Source organism: Oratosquilla oratoria, chromosome 40 (genome assembly GCF_046742065.1).
Source record: "Oratosquilla oratoria isolate Oo_2021 chromosome 40, ASM4674206v1, whole genome shotgun sequence".
NCBI lineage: Eukaryota > Metazoa > Arthropoda > Malacostraca > Stomatopoda > Squillidae > Oratosquilla > Oratosquilla oratoria.
In genome coordinates this window covers 3,700,152-3,705,622 of record NC_134816.1, presented here as the reverse complement: position 1 = coordinate 3,705,622, position 5,471 = coordinate 3,700,152, and positions in this window count along the sequence as shown.

The following is a 5,471-nucleotide window of genomic DNA, read 5'->3' as shown; positions in this document are numbered from 1 at the left end:
TCATAAAATGAACCATTTACCTTCAATGGGAAGGGTTTCAATTTGAATAAGTTAAATCTTTGGTTGGAAGAGAACGGGATTTCAATAATAACTGAAGTAACATTAAGGTAGGAGTTTAGCAATGGATAATATAATGCTACATTAGCTTCTTCAAAGAAAGGTTCAAAGTTCCAATCCTTCTTTGCTGACTTAATTACCTTTATAAGTTGAGGTATTGGAAGGAGAGAAGAAGTTACTTGACCCGAATTGGCCATAACTAAATCCTGTACAAAAGATTCCAATTGAACTTGCATCTCAGATAATTTCAATTGCATAGTATTGAGTAACAAAAATATTTGCATTGTACTCTCTTGTTCACTTTGTTTCAAGCTGAGATTCTCTAAGTTATCTGAAATATCAGAGATCATTTCCTCAATGTTTTTAATGCTTGATTGTAATTCATCAATTTTTCCAACTTTCTCCTTTAATGTATTTATTGAAATTTTCAAGTCAGCAAGGAAGGCAAAATTGGCAATTCCCAAACCAGCAAGAGCTCCCAAAGCCACTACTATTGCACTTCTCTTTTGTCTAACATTGCTTTTGAAATTTGAACCTATGATGTGCAATTTATCCTCTATTTCCTTTATTTTGTTTTCAAGTCTATCCTTAACATCTTTACTGGAAATGTTCTGTTTTAATATTTGCAAACTTTTATTAATGGAGTCCACATTTTCTTTAATTTTGGTTACATTTTTATAATCAAGAACTACCCTTACCACCTTATCAACCAAGATTAGGTTACCTTGATGATGTACCAATGCTCCAGGACGAATCGGATTCCAGTCCATGGCACTCACCAAACTTAATATTATTAATAAGGCAGTTTTCATCTGTAAAATACATCAAGATTAATGTTCAACTCTTGAAAAATATCATTATAATATTCTCCATATTCTCCAGGGTTATCAATATTTATGCACAAAGTATTACTATAATCATCTTCATAGATCTGCAAGCTAATTTTCCTTATGTCATCTAAATGTCCTACCAATTCTTCTCTTGATTCTAAATGTTTAAGTTTAAACTTGTTTCCACCTGCAGAATCAATTACCCTATATGGACCAGTGTACCTTAGTGAAAGTTTATTATTGGGTGAGGTTGCTTTGACCATTACTAATTCCCCAATTTTCAATTCTAGTTTACTAGCTATTTTGTGTTGTTGTTCCCTCATCTCTTGTGAATACACCTGCATATGTTTCCTAACTCTTTGGTGAATACTTTGAAGAGTATTTATCCTATTGGATATATAATCATCCATATTATATATGGGTTTTTGCTCTGCAGTCAACATTTCATATGGCAGAGTTTTGTCCTCCCCAAAAATTATAAAATGTGGTGTATCACCAATTGCTACATTAATTTGATTGTTCAGAGTACACTTAACACAAGGAATCCAAGTATCCCAAGTTACACTATAAGGACTTATTAGGGTTCTAAGACATATAATTATCTTTTTGTTTAACCTTTCTACTACTCCATTACTTTGGGGATGGTTAACGAGTATATTGACTTTCTTGATGTGGAACACATTACATAGATTTTCCAAGATTTTGTTATTAAATTCAGTCCCATTATCTGAAACTAGGATGTTAGGTGTAGTAAAATTACAGATTATCTGATCATAGATTACGGAAGCAATAGTTTCAGCTTTCTTATTGATTATGGGTTGTAATATACAAAATCTTGAAAAATAATCAATAGCAACAAATAGGTATTTAAAGCCGTTCTCCGTTAGTGGTAATTCCAAAGTATCCATGTGAACTCTTTCCCAAGGTTTCTGTGGAATGGGATAGGTGAGTATAGGAGCAGGTTTTGGTGTATTTCCCTTCACCTTTACACATTTTACACATTTTTCTATATAATCATATATAGTTTTCTTCATACCTAACCAAAAGTACTTAAGTTGTGCCTGTCTATAAGTTTTATCCTTTCCAGGATGTGAACTACAATCACTATCATGAAGTAACTTCAATATCTCATTTACCAGAGTTTGTGGTATAACCAACTGATTTACTTGACCTCTAGAAATATCTTTCCCATTTACAAATGTTTTCCTATACAAAATTCCATTAATCAAATGAAATTCCTCTATCTTATACCCCTTTGGTAGCTTTGGAGGATCTCCTCTTGGGTTCATCAAATGCTTGATTATTGAATCACATGTCTCATCATCTCCCTGTTCTCTTATTAGCATTTCTTCATCTAAAGTTACTAATTCTTCTATACTACAAACAAAATTAATCAACCCAGTCCCAGTCATTGGTTGACTAATGTTTCTAGAAAGTGGATCTGCTACATTCCTTCTACCCGGAATATAATTAAATTGAACATCATAGCACTGAAGTATCGCAAACCATCTAGCAAGTCTGCCTCTAAGATTCTTATGCTTAAATAAGTTCTGAATAGCTGTGTGATCAGTCTAAACTCTGATGGGATACCCTAGTATCATATCCCTAAAACTTTCTAAAGAATAAATTACTGCTAAAGTTTCTCTTTCAGTTATAGAATAGTTTCTCTCCGCACTATTACAAAGTCTGGATGTGTAAGCTATGGGTTTTAAAGTTCCATTTCTCTCTTGCATTAGTATGCCTCCTAACCCTATGTCAGACGCATCAGTACAAAGAATAAATTCTTTTTCATAGTCGGGGAAAATTAAAATAGGTGAACTTGTGAGTTTATCTTTCAACTTGTCAAAAGCTTGCTGTTGCGCAGGTCCCCATATGAACTTTGAGTCCTTTCTCAACAAAGAACTTAGTGGATTAGCAATGTCAGCATAACTTTGAATGAATTTTCTATAATATCCTGTTAATCCCAAAAAGCTCCTAACCTTGTCTACATTGGTCGGAACTGGAAAATTCTTGACAGCGTCCACCTTTGAATTTACTGTACTCAGTCCGTGTCTGTCTATCTTATGTCCTAAGTAAATGACACTGTCTTGCAAGAACTTACATTTTTCAAGTTTTACTTTTAACCCAGCTTCTCCTAGTCTTGAGAATATCAAATCTAATTTCTTAAAGTGCTCCACTGCAGTCTGAGAAACTATTAAAATGTCATCTAGAAATACACTGGCAGTGTTTCCTAACAATCCATCTAGAATAGTATTCATTAATCTCATGTAAGTTAATGGACTATTACATAACCCAAATGGCATTCTCTTGAACTCATAATGTCCTGTTGTAGTAGAAAATGCTGTGAACTCTCTTGAATCTTCATGCAATTCTATTTGCCAAAAAGCTGATTTGATATCTATAGTACTAAAATATCTATTCTCAGTTCCCAAACTTCTCAAAATGTCACCGATAATGGGTAATGGTAACCTGTCACGAATGGTGTGCTTATTCAGTTCCCTGTAATCAATAACTGGTCGCATAGTCCCATCAGACTTTGGTACTAGGATCAACGGAAAATTCCACTCACTTTTACTATGTTCAATAATATCCTGTGATAACATTTCAGTGATGAGTTTATCTACTACAGCTAATTTAGAGTGAGGAACTCTGTAGGCTGGTATGTAGATAGGTTGTGTTCCTGGTTTTAACTTAATGTGATGTTTTAAAACAGTTGTTTTGCCTAAGGCGTCCCCCGGCAAAGCAATTGCTTTTTTATGTTTCATAAGCAAAGCAAATAAAGCTTCATCCAACTCAGGGCAATTAGTTGATTGTAATAATTCTTTATATCTATTTCTTAAGTCTATGCCTTCTTGTACTGAACAAATTGATGAAGTTGGTAATTCTATCTCCTCACTATTCTCATTTAAAATCTTAATAGGTTTAGTACACACCTGAATACATCCTATTTGTGTACCTTTCTTTAAAACTATCTCTTTATTCATAGTATTAATTACTAATACTTCTACTCTGTTCTTATTTGTCTTATAAATCCCTGAGTCCCACTTCAATCCTTTAATTTTAACTGATTCTGGGACTGTAATTACTTCAGAGTCTCCATTGATTCCTTTCAAACACACTTCAACCTTATTAATTGACATGGGATGTAACAATGTCGACCTTGTTAATCCGCAATCTGCAATTCTCAAGGCATCTGTGGTTGATAATTTAGTAATCTCTGGGATTTCCTGAACTTCTGAGTTGGGTTCACAAATTGTTTTACTTTCTGTAGGGTTGGACCGCTCGGCCTCGCTATCTAGGATAGAAATGTTATCTAAGGATTCATTGATTCCTGTCACTGGTCTTAAGTCTGGTTGATTTAAGAATGGGATTAACTGTGACTTCACTAAGATTCCTAAGTCAGCAGGACAAATTACCATGTTTTCTTTTCTCATAGTTGCAAATCCTATCAATAAATCTCCTGGAAAAACAGACTCTTCTACCACTATCACTGGGATGTACAATTGTTCATTTGTATACAAGGCAACTTCTAGCTCAATCTTGCCTAATGTTTTTAACTGATTTCCAGTTACACCTTGCAATGTGTAACGGGTTGGTTCCAACATTTTCACTCCTGGGTTCAACTGGTTTAAAACTTTACTAGTAATTACATTAACTACAGACCCTGTATCAATAAAAATTTGAATAGGCTTATTGAACACTTTACCCGCAATGAGAGGTCCTACAGAAGTTTTACCAACAGTAATTATCAGTTTGTCAGTTTCTTTCATCTCCCTTGCATTCCCATATTTAACACAATACCGCCTATCGGTATATATATGGGGAGGTCTGAAATGGTTTATTCTGTGTCTGGGGGTTTTCCTCTTAGCCCTGGGGGTACCCGAAAATTTCGGCATTCATGAGTTCTGTGTCCGATTTTATTATGGTAAATACAGAATGGAGGGTTCCTACATTGATACTCATTGTGACCTTCGTATTTGCAATTTCTGCAAATAATCCCATAAAAACATTCTTGTGCCTTGTGTCCCCAAGCATTACAATTAAAACATAGGATTCTGGTATCCCTATCCCTAGATGGACTTCTAGCATGCCGCCTATGTCCTACTTCTGTTTTCTTAAACTCTCTAGAGTTCCTATATTGGCTTTGTTGATTTATAGGCATTACATATGGGTTTATTGTTCTGGTCTCACTGTATCCTTGAAGAAGATAATCTACTTCTCCTAAACAGATGTTTGATTTTAAATCTTTGTACAGCCTTTCTGCTGTTAAGTCATCAGAATTCTTTGCCAATAAGCTAAATGTAATCAATTTGATTACCTGTGAGATTTTCATCTTCTCACTAGATCTTTCTATCCAGTCTGAATCTTTTAAGATAGAATTCATGTCTTTTGACCATCTATCTAATCTAGCTAAGTACTCTGTGTCAATTTCACTTGTCCTAACTTCCTTAATCATTTTTACCAATGATCTAATAGGATCCTGATCACATTTGGACATGAAATGTTTAAGGAATGCTTTCTTGTAATTATCATATTGATTAATTAATTCCATTTGCTGGAAGTTAATGACAAACCTCGCCCTTC